The sequence below is a fragment of the Phacochoerus africanus genome, chromosome 11 (assembly GCF_016906955.1).
Source record: "Phacochoerus africanus isolate WHEZ1 chromosome 11, ROS_Pafr_v1, whole genome shotgun sequence".
Classification (NCBI taxonomy): Eukaryota; Metazoa; Chordata; class Mammalia; order Artiodactyla; family Suidae; genus Phacochoerus; species Phacochoerus africanus.
In genome coordinates this window covers 64,273,978-64,289,033 of record NC_062554.1, presented here as the reverse complement: position 1 = coordinate 64,289,033, position 15,056 = coordinate 64,273,978, and the positions used below count along the sequence as shown (strand labels likewise).

The window sequence follows — 15,056 nt, the reverse complement described above, 5'->3', positions numbered from 1 at the left end:
GGGCCTCCGTTTGACAGCTGGGAACAGCAAGGCTGGGGCAGGGTGGTGGACAGGTGGCAGTGGAGGACCTGGGGAGAAGTGGCTACGGGCTCTGCTCTTCCGATGGTGGGAAAGGAGAGAAGGGAGGGTGACGGCGGCGTCCTGGGGCACTGCCGTGTGCCCCTGGTAGCTGAAGTCCACGCCCTTATAAGTGCTCCTTAGCTATGTCCCAGACGGGCTCTAGGGGTGCAGCCTGTGTCCATGCGAGACTTGGATCAGCAGAGGGCCAGGTGCCACAGTGCAATCCCAATGGCTTGAGGTGACCATTGTTAGCTCCTGGTCCCTGTTCACCTGCCCTCCTCCCTTGCCTTGCCTTCCAGCTCACTCCACTTCTTTCCTCTCCCCCTCCTCATCTCTCCCTCCCCCTTCTATCTCTCTCTTCTCTCCCCTGCCTCTTTATCCATCCCACTTTCCCTGCCTTCCCGCCCTTCCTTCCGCAAACATTTACTGAGAACTCGCTCTATGCCAGATACCAGGAATGCAAGGCTGACTAAGACATGGTCAATGCTCTCGAGGAACTCAGAGTACTATGGGGGAGATGGGTATATGAACAGATCATTGCCACATGGGGTAGTGGTGTGGCTCAGAAATGCCTGTGCAGGAGTTCCCGTCGTGGCTCAGTGGAAACGAGTCTGACTAGCATCCCTGAGGATGCAGGTTCGACCCCTGGCCTTGCTCAGTGGGTTAAGGATCTGACATTGCTGTGAGCTGTAGTGTAGGTTGCAGACGTGGCTCGGATTCCCAAGCTACTGTAGCTGTGGCATAGGCCAGCAGCTGTAGCTTCCATTTGATCCCTAGCCTGGGAATCTCCATATGCTGCAAGCGCTGCCCTAAAAAGACAAAAAGAAAAAAAAGAAAGAAAGAAATGCCTGTGCAAGAGCAGGAGCATCCACTTCTCTGGGAGGGGAGGGTTCAAATGGGGCATGAGGGATTGATGAGGGAGGAGAAGTTCCTACCACCTGCAAAGGGGGCCTGGCCTGGCAGAGACCTGCCCTCACTTCCTCACTTCTATTCACAAAGTTTGTGACCAGGAACAAGCCCCTCAACCTTTCTGGGTCTATCCCCCGCTACACAACACACACTTTTTAGAGTGTTTGAGGCTTACTACAGAATGAAAAGACACAAACCAAATCATAGGTTCTGCCTAGTAGGAGGTGATGTTAGCCAGCTCTCATAGGAAAGGTCGGTGAACAAGGATGCTGGGAATTTCAGAGGAAATGGTCCATAAAGCTGATGGGAGAGAAGTGGCTGCTGCTTCTCTTGCTCTGTGCGCTTTCTTCGGCAAGTAGAGGATCATGGGCAGCCCTGGGGGAGAGGAGGCTTCAGCCCCAGTTACAGTCGTGTTGTCTTCTTTCTTCTGTCTTTTTTCTTCCCACCAGAAGTATCGGCTGGGTTTGATGAAATCCATGGTTGGTTGCAGAGATAAACTGAGTGCCTTGTGTGGGGGAAATTTGCACTGATGTCAAGGGGAGGAAGCAAACAAGGGCAGACTGGGAGAGCCAGGTACCCCTGGGGACCCCAACTCCCTCTTTCCCGTCTCCCAGAAAGCTTCCCGATCTTCACCGAGCGCTCACTCAAGGTGACTCGGGCAAGGCTGGAAAAGGGGAGAATCGTGCCCCTCCCAGCCTCTCTGGACCATGAAGAAGATGAAATGAAACATGATTAGAAAGAACCTGGTTTGGAGTTCCCGTCGTGGCTCCTTGGTTAGCGAATCCGACTAGGAACCATGAGGTTGCGGGTTCGGTCCCTGGCCTTGCTCAGTGAGTTGAGGATCCGGTGTTGCCGTGAGCTGTGGTGTGGGTTGAAGACGTGGCTCGGGTCCCGCCTTGCTGTGGCTGTGGTGTAGGTCGGCAGCTATAGCTCTGATTCCACCTCTAGCCTGGGAATCTCCATATGCCGTGGGAGCAGCCCTAGAAAAGGCAAAAAGACAAAAAAAAAAAAGAAAAAAGAAAGAAAGAAAGAACGAATGAACCTGGGTCTTCTGGAATAAAGGGTGTGGGAGAGTTTAATGTCTTCTAGTCGAGTTTATACTGCTCAGATGGAGTACTTAACACTTCATATGGTTATGAGCCCCATTAGCCAAGTTCATTACCTCCAATGATTGTAACAGAACTCTTTGGACTCTATGATGGGACCCTGGGGGTGCTGTTTCCTGAACTCAAGCCATGAGAAAATTAAATTGCTTGGCTTTGAGGAGAGTGCACATGAAGCACCCCTCTCAAGAACAGGGCCACCTCCTCGGTGGCAGAACCTTCTTGGGTCTGGCTTCCCGCTCACATGTGAGAAGGTGGCATCAAAGTGAAGCAGATAGTGTAGTCTAATGCGCACAAGTCCAGACTTGGGAGGCAGCGTTCAAATCCTGGCTCCAGTATTGATGTGCTGGGTGGCAAGTTAACCTCTCTCTGTGCTCAATTTCCTCACTTGTAAGATGGGAGTAATAAAACCCACCCCATAGGGTAGTATTGAATTAAATGAGTTAATCTGAAAAGCACTTAGCATAGTGCTCTCAGATGCTCAGACTCAGTTCTGCCCAGCCTCGTGTTCCTTAGGTCACCTAAGCCTCAGGTACAAACACGCGTGAAACCTCACGCTGACGCTGAGCATGTGTTATCTTTGGAGGGACACTTTGTAGCTTCTCCCACAGCAGTTTTTCCCTCCATGTTACAGGAAGGTATTTATCACGTAAGCCCACACACACATACACACACACACACACACACACACGTATATAAATGCAGAAATTATAGGGTTTTTTTTTTTTTGGCTTTTTCTGTCTTTTCAGGGCTGCACCCTTGGCATATGGAGGTTCCCAGACTAGGGGTCAAATCCGAGCTGCAGCTGCTGGCCTACACCACAGCCACAGCAACACGGGATCTGAGCCTTGTCTGAAACCTACACCACAGCTCACAGCAACACCGGATCCTTAACTCACTGAGCGAGGCCAGGGATTGAACCCGCCACCTCATGGTTCCTAGTCGGATCCGTTTCCACTGCTCCATGATGAGAACTCCGAGGGTCCTCATTTTAAAGATGAAGATACTGAAACATAGAAAGACAAGTGACTGGGTCAAGATTCTAACACTGCAGTGTATGCTCCGGGTTTGAAAAACATCATAAAATAATACTTACTCTTTTTTTTCTCTTTTTTTTTTTGGGCCACTCCTGAGGCATAGGGAAGTTCCCACGTTAAGGGTTGAATTAGAGCCATAGCTGCCAGCCTGCACCACAGCCACAGCAATGTTGTTGCAGATCCAAGTGGTATCTGTGTCCTCTGCAGCAGCTAGCTGCAATGTTGGGTCCTGAACCCACTGAGTGAAGCCAGGGATGGAACCTGCATCCTCTTAACCCATGGAGCCGCAGTGGAAACTCCACAAAATAATACTTTACTCTTACCCAATGCAATGCACACTGATACTTTCTATTCTGTCCCATTAAATTTGAAAAACGGCCAATCTTGTTTTACTAAAGTGATTTCACAAACCGCTGATGAGTCAAAAATTACAGCATGAAAGTCACTGACCTACAGAATCTACTCAAATTGAGGAGGGTTAAGGGGGAAAACTTCCGAGGCGAGAGGAAGGCAAAGACATGGCAGCTTTAAGTGCGTGGCCTTTGCTCAGGAGTGGTGCAGCTCTTGCTGAGAGCACTGTGGCACTGAGACTGGGGAGGGGCATTGGGGCTCCCAGATGTGCTCTTGCAGGTGGCTGTGGCAGGGCTCAGGCTCCAGTTCCCAGAGATCTGATTGTGGGGAAATTGCTTATCTTAACCCTTCCCAGACTCAGACCAGGGAAAGCATAATGATCCGGAGCCCCTGCCTGGAGTCCAGGATGTGGGCTGGTGGCTGAGGGCTCGAGGTACCCAGACCTCTTCATGAGCTTATTGGCATTCTATCAAAAGTACCCTAGAGGAGTTCCCGTCGTGGCGCAGCGGAAACGAATCTGATGAGAAACCATGAGGATGCAGGTTTGATCCCTGGCCTCACTCAGTGGGTTAAGGATCCGGTGTTGCCGTGAGCTGTGGTATATTCTTATCAGGGTGAGTTTGAGATCTGTACTGACTTCCACAGTAGTGACTGGCTTCAATTCCAGCTGTCCAGATAAAGGTGAATCCAAAGTCTGGGAGACTAGAGAAGGTAGAAACCAGAGGAAGCTGTGGCCTTTTAGAAGAGACATCATCTCTCTGCAATGGGACAGTAGAGGCAACTGCTGGCTCTGGGCGTGCAGAGGGGGTCCTGCCCTGGCATTTGGGACAAGGGACGGCTGGGGAGGTTGGGACCGTGAGGTGGGCCTGATGGAAACACTTCTCCTGGGTCCCTATTCTGAGCCCTACAGCTGTCTTTCAGGGCAGCTGTCTCTCCAGGCCTCTCTTGGGTTTCTGGTGGGGACAGGACTGCTGGCACACCCACTCCACATCCTGTGTCAGGAAAGCCAGGCTCTCACCAGCCAGTGCCTCTCCTCCCCTCATCAGTCCTGGTGTTGCTTTTAGTGGTTTAAAAAGTTAGGAAAATATTTTTTCAGAGCTGTAGTTGCTCCCAGAAAAGCCTGGCGTCCAGCCGCTGGAAGTGAGCCTTCAAAGGTCATTTTATCTGTCGATCTGTGAGAATGTATTTATTGAGCAGGAGCCACTCTGTGCCCTGATGGGCTCTACAGCCTGGCCCCTGACACTCCTCCAGCTCCCCTTAGTTATGAGAGATAAACGAAGTCGCAGGTATGGTGCAGTTCCAATAGTGAACACAATACAGTTAGTTCCTGTGGGTATTCTTACCTCCCAGGGTGACCCCTGACCTAGCCTGTGGCTCTCTTTCTGGGGTGCCCACTCTCAGTCAGCCTCTCAAAAGCTCTTGTCTCCATGTGGCTTCCTGACCATCCCCCTACTCTGGCTTCATATCTGCTTCAGCCTGGGCTGCCCTTGCGAGAGGATAGTTTGGTGGTCTTGGTTTTGTCTGTGTCCAGTGCTAGACTGGGGGTTCCTCGAGCACAAGGACCCCCTCTCATCTCCGTCTCAGCACTGTGGCCTCTCATCCTCTCAGCACAGATGGCCATGGAATGAATGGTCCTTATGTGCTTGTACCTGCACGGGGGAGGGGGCTTTCTGTGGGCTGGGGGTGTTTGGCGGAGGCTTTTTGGAAGCAATGGCCTTGGAGCTCAGCCTTAGGGCATTGCCCACCTGCCACTGTTAAGGAGATTTGGGTTCAGCGGTCATCTCAGATGGAATCTGGGGATTGGTTTTTTACAGAAGTTCCTTAAGGAGTTCCCATTGTGATTTAGTGGGTTAAGAACTGACAGTGTCTGTGAGGATGCGGCTTGGATCCCTTGGATCTTTGCTCAGGGGGTTAAGGATCCGACATTGCCATGAGCTGTGGTGTGGATCACAGATACGGGTTGGATCTGGTGTTGCCGTGGCTGTGGCCATAGGCTGGCAGCTGCAGCTCCAATTCAACTCGTAACCTGGGAACTTCCATACGCTGCAGGTGTGGCCCTAAACAAAAACAACAAAATAACAACAACAAAACAAAACAAAAACAAAAAAATAAAGTTCCTTGAGTTATGGGATAATCAGGTTGGCTTGCTCTGGTGGCTGGAGAGTATCCTGGAGTGGGGGTTGGGGGGAGTGGGGGCCTGGCCAAAAGCAGAGATGCTAAGGCCTTTAGGGGAAATATTGAGAAGCTCTGGCTGTATTAGAAAATTTGTACATGGAGCAGTGGAAGGATGAATGAGGATGCACTGTGGTGGCTGCCAAGACAAGGAGTTAGGACTTCATGAAGCAGGCAGGGAGGGGGCAACCACTGGAAATTTCTGAGCAAGAGACTAACATTGATGAAAACAAGCATTAAACCAATCCACAGAGGCAAATTTGGCTGTATTTTTAAAGCACAAAGGCAGAGCCCTAATAGTTCTCTTATCACTCATTCCAAGTGCCTCTTGGTGTCTAACCTAAATCTTTCTTGCTGCAATCAAAGTACAGTTTGTCTCCTAGAAGTTGGAAAACAACTGAACAGAAAGAAAAGTCATTCTCCCATTTCTGTCAGAGAGAACCCACATATCTTGGTGGAACCACTGTGTGTGCCAGGGTTCCAGGCCAAGTTGGCAGAGCCCTGGGGCCATCGGTGCCCCCATGAGGTTAGAAGCCCTGGGTTTGTCTTTGGGGGCTGTTGTCCCTCCCCACTCCCAATGCTGGCATACACGCTGCTTCTTGGATGCTTTCGGGCATTAGCACAGTCACCTGTCCCCTCCTGCTCTGTTATAAAGGTAGAGATGAGGCTGATAAAAGTCTCTGAACCAGGAGATAAGGGTGTAGAAGAACAAGGGTATGATTCAGGGAGGGGCGCAAGAGAAGAGGTTAGGGGGCTCACCCCTACTTCTTGGCTTGTTGGGGTGCTCCTCCAACACCTGAGAGTAGGCTCTGCCAGGAGCCAGGAGGCAGCAGGTGTCCGGTCCCTTCCAGGCTCCAGCTTAGACCAACCCCAGCCCCGGGAGAGTGGGTACGAGTTTGCGTCTGTCTTGCCCTCTGAGGGTCTTCCTCAGCTGTTGTCCGCATCCCCTTCCTCCTCCTGCCATCTGCAGCAGTATCTGATGGGACCCCGGAGACTCCAGTCTCTAAAAAAGAAGGCTATTTTTGATCAGGGAATTCTCCCCTCCCCCTCCCCCTGAGCTTCCAGGGCAAGTGGAACATTCCATTTCAAGGCTGAAACAGGAACAGGTGAACGTACAGTGCGGAAAAGAGAGAGGACTCAGAGACACAGGTGGGAGGAGAGCGGCCGAGCCGCTCACGCTGCTCACCTTCACCTCTGCCACCTTTCTGCTAAACTGCTAGAGGGCCCCTTGCTTCCTGATCCCTGACCCCAAAAGGACGGCAGGATATGGCTCTGGGACATCTAAAGAGGCCAGGTAGGCAGACATTCTCTCAGAAGTCCCTGTCCCTCCTGTCCGGGACCTGTCTTCTCCCACCCACCCGGGGCTGTTATGTCCCACTGTGCTCCATGCAAATGATGCCACTCAATCCGCCCCCACCCTTCCCTTGCCACGGGGCAAGCCAGGGCAGAGGCTGGGAAGTCAGTGCCAGCAGATAAGGAGGAGAGCAGAATCGGACACTTTTTTGTGTTCTAGGCAAACAATAGGGACCTTCCAGGAAGCTCAGGGGAGGGAGTTGCCTGTAAGAGGATCCCCAGGTGGATGCTCTGTAGGGTGGTTTAGACAGTTTTTTACATTTGCTGCCGATGGCTTAATTAGACACCTGCATAGTGCTCTCTGCTAATGACCATGTCTCCCAAGAAGATGACAGATAAAGGGGTGGGTGGCTTCAGAGGCCAGGTGTAGGTCTCAAGGCCAGCCACCTGAGCCTGGGGGCAGGGAGGGAGAGCATCCTGGCGTTTCCTTGGTGGAATACAGACTAGACCATTGGAGAGAGTGAGGGCTTTCTCTCCAGAGACTGAGAGGAGAGCAGGGCTGGAGGTCTGTTTCTGTCTCCAATCTTTACGCCTTGTATGGGCTCAAAACTTCAGGCTGTGCTTTTGCCCTACTGAGAAATGGCGGGTCATGCCCTGTCTCCAGGTAGTCCCTGAGGGCAGATGAGCCCAGGAATGGACATGTTTCTGGAGGTAGGTGCTCTGAGGTGGAGAGCAACCAGGTGTTTTTCCAGGCACCTGCAGGTTTGGGGAGCTCTGACGATTGCACAGAGGAGGCCATCCCTGAGCGTTGTGAACTCCACATGGAAATCGGGGACCATTCTGGGTTCGAAGCTGAGTTTGGGTAACAGGCCAGGAGCCTAGCTGCAGTGTTTCAGAGCTGCTCAGAGGGTGTGCTCCAGGCAAACCGATGCTGGTAATTTTCTGCTGATGACTGGGGGACCCGCCATAAGTCTTTGTGATTCTTTTTGCCCATCCCCAGCCTTTCTCCAGCTCATCCTTCTAGAACTGTGTTTGTTGGGATGTGGGGCAAAGAGGCCCCAGCCCTCTCCTGGGTGAGCCAGCCAAATATTTACCAAAAGCAGGGCCTCAGAGGAAAGGTGCCAGGATCCAGGTAAATGTTGTGTTTGTGCTGCCCAAACAATGCTATGCTTCATGGGCTCCCGAATGCCACAGCCCTGCTGGGAGGCTGGAGCCAGGCGCCTGTGGAGCCTGGCTGTAGGGGAGCCTGGGGCTGGGCACCATGTGTGCGCCAGGCAGATGCTTCTCCCACTCTGCCCCTGGGTGTCTCTGAGATGCTGCATCCTGGCTTTGAGTTGTCTTTGGTCTCATTCCCTCCATCCCAGGGAGGTCTGAATGCCTCAGGAGGATGGAATTGGACCAGGGACGGCAGGACTGCTCTATGTAGGCTTATGATGGTAATGATGGAAATTATCATTTCTGCCCATTTCAGAGACAGGGAGAGGTTGGCAGAGATGATCTATTGTCATGGAAACTTTGGACTATAGGGGGAAGACTGAATTTTGAAGCTGCACAGAGCTAGCTTTGCATTTGGGCTTTAACACTTACTAGCTGTGTGTCTTGGGGCTAGTTAGCTAACTCCCCTAATCATGAGTTCCCTGTGGCTTTAAATGGGATTTTAGGACCCACATTGCCATGGGTGATTGTGACGTTTCCTCCCATAGAGAAATAAAACAATCCCTTTCACAGGACAACCCGAATGCTTTCGTGTTGGGAAGCAAGGACTGTAGCTCCGACTAGGAACCACGAGATTGCAGGTTCAATTCCTGGCCTCGCTCAGTGGGTTAAGGATTTGGCATTGCCGTGAGCTGTGGTGTAGATCGCAGATGCATCTCAGATTCCGTGTTGCCGTGGCTGTGGCGTAGGCTGGCAACTGTAGCTCTGATTTGACCCCTAACCTGGAAAACCTCCATATGCTGAGGGTGCAGCCTGAAAAGACACAAAAAGGAGAAAAAAAAATAGTGGACTAGTCCGCCTTCAAAAGGTAGCGAGTGTCTCGTCCCTGCAGGAGTTCAAGTCGCACGCTCATCTTTCCCAGGTGCTGGAGAGAGCTTTTCCTGCCTTGGGTGGGAGGGCAGACTGCTTAGTGCTGAGATGGCTCTAAATGGGGGAGGCTCTCGTTCTGGAATCACCAGAATTCCCCAGCTGAGGATAGGGTGTTTCCCTACCCTGCTAGGCAAATACATGAGAGACTGGAATTGGGGGGAAGTTCCCCTGGGGCTTCCTTCTCCAGAACACAGCCTTTTTCATGTGGACCAAGCCTCGACTAATATTTCTCCTCTCCTTAAATGTTCTTTTTTTTTCTTCTATTAAAAAAAATTTTTTTTGGTCGCATGCACAGGGTGGGGAAGTTCTCCGGATCCAACCCGAGCCACAGCAGTGACTTGAACAACAGCATTGGCAATGCCAAATCCTTAACCGCTAGGCCACTGGGGAACTCCTCCCTACATGTTCTTTACTCCCATCAAAGGCTCTGAGCATGTGTGCACTCTTGCCCTGCCGCATGTCTCAGAACCAGCTTTTACTCCGAGTGAATCTTTCCCTTGTACTCCAAACTGTCTCTGGCAGGATGGGAGATTACCAATCAAGCAACTCTTTATGGCATTCCTACTAGGTGCAAAGCCCTGTGGTAGGAGCTGAGGGGGAAGGCAAGGGATCTTAATAAATAGTCCCAGTCCTTAAAGCTTCAGTGTCTCTTTTGGAAACAAGCTTTACACAAGTGAGATGTCAGTTAGGGGTACAAGGTTGTAAGAAATGATAGTTGAGTGGTAAAGATAATAGGAGTGAATGGGAGAGTGGTAGATAAGCTAATCGTGGGTCGAGGCCCTTGATGGACTGGGCCAGCATTCTGGACCCTGGGGTGACAAAGCGAGATGGAAGAGAGTCTGAGCTGACCTTGTCGTTATAACTGTTTGGGGCAGTTAATGTTGACATTGACAGAAGGAAGAGAACTTCAAGAAGAGTCCATGAATAAGTGACTTTTTAGAGTTTCTGTTGTGACTCAGTGGTAACAAATCTGACTAGTGTCCATGAGGATGTGGGTTTGATCCCTGGCCTCGCTCAATGGGTTAAGGCATTGATGTGGCTGTGGTGTAGGTGGGCTGCGTGTACAGGTCCGATTTGACCCTAGCCTGGGAACTTCCTTATGCTGCGGATGCAGCCCAAAAAGGATAAAGAAAAAAAATTACTGTTTTTGGAGTTCCCATCGTGGAGCAGTGGTTAACGAATCTGACTAGGAACCATGAGGTTGTGGGTTTGATCCCTGGCCTTGCTCAGTGGGTTAAGGATCCGGCGTTGCTGTGAGCTGTGGTTTAGGTTGCAGATGAGGCTCAGATCCCGCATTGTAGGCCGGCAGATCCCTGGTGTAGGCCGGCAGCTATAGCTCCAATTAGACCCCTAGCCTGGGAACCTCCATATGCCGAGGGAGCGGCTCAAGAAACAGCAAAAAGCCAAAAAAAAAAAAATAGTGTTTTTAACATGCATAGGTTACAACATTCAGATGCTGTAGAAGAGTGTTCAGTGAATAGTTTCCCTCCATCCCCCTCTCAGATTTAACCTCTCAGATTTGGCCTCAGCTCCCTCTTTGAAGGTGAGCACTGTTACCAGTGTCTGGTGTGTCCCTCTTGAGATCTCTGGGCCAGTCTGAGCTATGACCTGTAGGCCAGATCTGGACCCCCCCTAATTTTGTATGACCCACGAGACAACATGGTGTTTATATTTTAGGTGGTTAAAGAAAAATAAAAAGAAGAATAGCAGAGAATTCCCACTGTGGCTCAACGGTAACGAATCTGACTAGTATCCACGAGGATGTGGGTTCAATCCCTGGCCCCACTCAGTGGGTTAAGGATCCAGCATTGCCTTGAGCTGTGGTGTAGGTTGCAGACATGGCTCTTATCTGGTGTGGCTGTGGTGCAGGCCAGCAGCTGTAGCTCCAATTCGACCCCTAGCCTGGGAACTTCCATATGCCTTGGGTGGGGCTCCCTCCCAAAATCGTGGTTTGTGATGCATTAAAGTTGTATGAAATTTAAGTTTTTGTGCCCACAGGTACAGTTTTATTGAAGCACAGCCAGGCTCCTTCGTTTATGCTCATTTGTTTACATATTGCATGTGGCTTCTTTTCACTGCAAAGGCAGAATTGAGTATTTGTAATAGAGACTATATAGCCCATGAAGCTGATAATATTTACTGTCTAATCCTCTACATAACAGTGGCTGACCTCTGCTCTAGGCAAATATAACCATATAGGTAGTTACAAATCATTTCTTTTTTTTTGTTTTGTTTTGTTTTTGTCTTTTGTCTTTTTAGGGCCACACCTGCGGCATATGGAGGTTCCCAGGCTAGGGGTCTAGTCGGAGCTGTAGCTGCCGGCCTACGCCACAGCCACAGCAACGCCAGATCCAAGCTGCATCTGTGACCTACACCACAGCTCATGGCAATGCCAGATCCTTAACCCACTGATCAAGGCCAGGGATCGAACCCGCAACCTCATAGTTCATAGTTGGATTTGTTAACCACGGAGCCACGAAGGGAACTCCATAAATCATTTCTTTTAAAAAAAAATTATCGAAGTATAATTGATTTACAATGTGTTAATTTCTGCTGTACAGCAAAGGGATACAGTTATAGACACACACACACATATATATTCCTTTTCATATTCTTTTCTATTATGGTTTATCTCAGGATATTGAATATAATTCCCTGTCCTATACAATAGGACCTTGTTGTTTATCCATCTATATATAATAGTTTGTATCTGCTAACCCCATACTCCCAATCTGTGGCCCCCTTCCTCTCTCCCCCTTGGCAACCACAAGTCTATTCTCTATGTCTGTGAGTTTGTTTCTGTTTCATAGATATGTTCACTTGTTTTATATTTTAGATTCCACATGTAAGTGATATCATATGGTATTTGTCTTTCTCTTTCTGACTTAACTTCACTTAGTATGATAATCTCTAAGTCCATCCATGTTGCTGAGTGGCATTATTTCATGCTTTTTTATGGGTGAGTAATATTCCATGATATATGTGGGTGTGTACATATATACATACATACATTTTCTTTATCCATTTATCTGTTGATGGACATTTAGACTGTTTCCATGTCTTGGCTACTGTAAAGAATACTTCTATGAATGTAGGAGTGCATGTATTTTTCAAATTATACTTTTATCAAGATATATGCCCAGGGAATGAGATTGCAGGATCATATGGCAACACTATTTTTAGTTTTTTTTGGACCCTCTGTGCTGTTTTCCATAGTGGTTGTACTAATTTCCACCAATGGTTGTAGGAGAGTTTCTTTTTCTCCATAGCCTCTCCAGCGTTTATTGTTTGTAGACTTTTTAATGATGGCCATTCTGACCATTTCGTGGTGGTATCTCATCATGGTTTTAATTTGCATTTCTCTAATAACTAATGATGATGAGCATCTTTTCGTGTGGCCTATGTCTTCCTTGGAGAAATATCTATTTAGATCTTCTGCCCATTTTTCAATTGGGTTGTTCATTTTTTTGTCATTGAGTTGTATGAGCTGTTTGTATAGTTTGGAAATTAAGCCCTTATCAGTGGCATCATTTGCAATTATACAAATAGTTTCTTAACCCAGTGGTAGCATACTAAGTTATTTGCTCTGGCCATCAGTATCTTCATTTACGATATCTTGGATGCCGTTCTATATCAATACTATTATATAGTTAGTCAGTGGGTGGCGAATTTAAATTAAATCAATTTAATTTGATTTTAGATACCTGAGTTTAATGCAGGCAAATTAAACTTGGGCATTTGCTCAATGGGTGGTTGGGCTTGTGGAACTGAAGCTCGGAGCCTGGGAGCCTGGAGGTGGAGATGTGGAGACATCTGCAGAGAGGCCTTCATTGCAAACCTTTGACCTTGGCCTGTAGATCAAAGATTTCCCTTTATGGAAAAGAAGCATTGCATTCTGAGCACTGTTCAAAGTAAACTATGAGGAGTTCCCGTCATGGCGCAGTGGTTAACGAATCCGACTGGGAACCTTGAGGTTGCAGGTTCGATCCCTGGCCTTGCTCAGTGGATCAAGGATCCGGCATTGCTGTGAGCTGTGGTGTGGGTCACAGACGCAGCTCGGATCCCAAGTTGCTGTGGCTCTGGTGTAGGCCGGTGGCTGCGGCTCCGATTCAACCCCTAGCCTGGGAACCTCCATATGCCGTGGGAGTGGCCCTAGAAAAGGCAAAAAGACAAAAAAAAAAGACAAAAAAAAAGTAAACTATGAATGCTAACAGTTGGATTGACATAAAGACAAGGAACTTGAAACATTAAACCAACCCCCCCGGAAGGAACAGCAAGTATTTAAGGCAATTCAGAGTTACCTTCTTGAGTCAGAAGTAAGCTAATAAAAGCTAGTGAACAGCCGTGGTCAGAGGGGTGCGCAGTGGCTCTTTATTGAGTGCCTCCTATGTGCTTATTGCGTTACGCCTGTTACCTTATGGGACTGTTACTCTCTCAGGTGGGATCACCTGCCTCATTTTACAAATTGAGGAAATTGAGGCTCAGAGAGGTTAAGTGATTTTTCTCACCATCAGTGATTCAAGTGAGCATCTTTTGTATTAAAGCGTGATTCCCTCTGACTTTTTAAATTTTTCATTCTTGTCTTTTCTGTCTTTTTAGGGCCGTACCTGTGGCATATGCAGGTTCCCAGGCTAGGGGTCGAATTGGAGCTGTAGCCACTGGCCTACGCCAGAGCCACAGCAACTCGGGATCCGAGCTGCGTCTGCGACCTACACCACAGCTCACAGCAACGCCAGATCCTTAACCCACTGAGTGAGGCCAGAGATTGAACCCGAAACCTCATGGTTCCTAGTTGGACTTGTTTCTGCTGCACCATGACGGGAACTCCCCATCTGACTTTTAAAGCCTTCTCTTTCCATTCTCCTACCCAAGATGCCAATTCCGGTTAGGTGTCCTTGCCTAGCTTTGACGAGCCATTTCATCTTCCTGGCCTCAGCTCCCTCATCTGCAAAATGAGGCGACTGTCACCAGATTTCCCTTCCCACTCTCACCTGGCCTGATTCTATTATGGGTGAAACATAAAGGAAAGGGGCGGCTCTGTGAGAGCCAGGTGCAGAAACTTGGAAGAGGAGAGGGAGGCGAGTTTGGCCATCAGTGTGTGCCAGACCAGTTACCTGGAAGCTGATCCTTAGGAGAATAATATTCCTTAATATGGAGGAAGAGTCTGGAAATCTTTGCTCCTAAACTGGGAACTTACCCATCACCCTCACTTGCCATGACGCTGAGCGCTGTTTAAGCACTGGGACCGGAAGAGCTGGAGGGGGCTGAGAGGCTGAAGAAAGAGTGGACCGTGCCTGACAGGTCTCCCTCTGCCTGCTTGGCTCTGCTCTGCACTTGGGGTTTCTGGAGGAGCTGCAGCTAGAGGGCTGTCTGATGTTACCAAGTTGCAGGCTGGGTGGGGAGGGAGGGGAACGCGAGGGCGGGCGGGTAAGCCATCAGACCCGAGGAGCCGGGGGTGTGAGTGTATTTATATAGGACTCAGCCAACCTGCAGTTTCAGATTTCAGACTCTGTTTTATCGGGAGAATTTTCCCTGGTTTGCAGTCACTGCTGGAGCAGGGAAAGAGCTGACACCAGAGCCTTCCTGGAAGGCTGGGGAAATTCTGGAATCCTAGGCTCTCTCCTTGTCTCCTTCCATCTCATGGGAGCTGCATCAGCCATCCTTGGCAAGTTTCTTGTGTCTGGAGTATTGTTAGGATTTCTTCCCAATCAGCAGTCTGCATCTTCCAGTTGGGTCCTGACTTCCAGCATGGAAGGTAATATCCGGGGTCCTGGGGACCTGGGCTCAGAATAACTGGGGCTTCTTGAACGTTCAGTGGAGAGGTCGTGGGGGAAGAATGCACAGGTTAGGCAAAGGGGAGTCATTTACAATGAGAGGGATAAGAGAGAGAGAGAGGGAGGTGGGGGGGAGGGAGAGAGAGAAAGAGACTGTGTGTGTGTGTAGGAGTATGTTTAGGACACTTCTCTTACTGTATTTGGAAAGCAAATCTTCTTTTACTTTCTCTTTATTTACCTCTTCTTTATCTCCTAACAAATAAGAATATCCC

At 49.3% G+C, this 15,056-nt stretch overlaps 1 protein-coding gene across 3 annotated transcripts in view; it reads left to right on the top strand.

The window, feature by feature from the left end:
• PLEKHA6 (pleckstrin homology domain containing A6) overlaps nt 1-15,056 on the top strand; it is a 155,907-nt gene that overhangs the window by 57,970 nt on the left and 82,881 nt on the right. The window contains exon 1 of one of the 3 annotated variants that reach the window (XM_047752087.1): nt 14,467-14,765. The exons of the other annotated variants lie outside the window; for them this stretch is intronic. The gene's annotated coding sequence lies outside the window, so the exon portion shown is untranslated. Of the gene's footprint in view, nt 1-14,466; nt 14,766-15,056 lie in introns of those variants that run through there. 3 annotated transcript variants of the gene reach the window in all.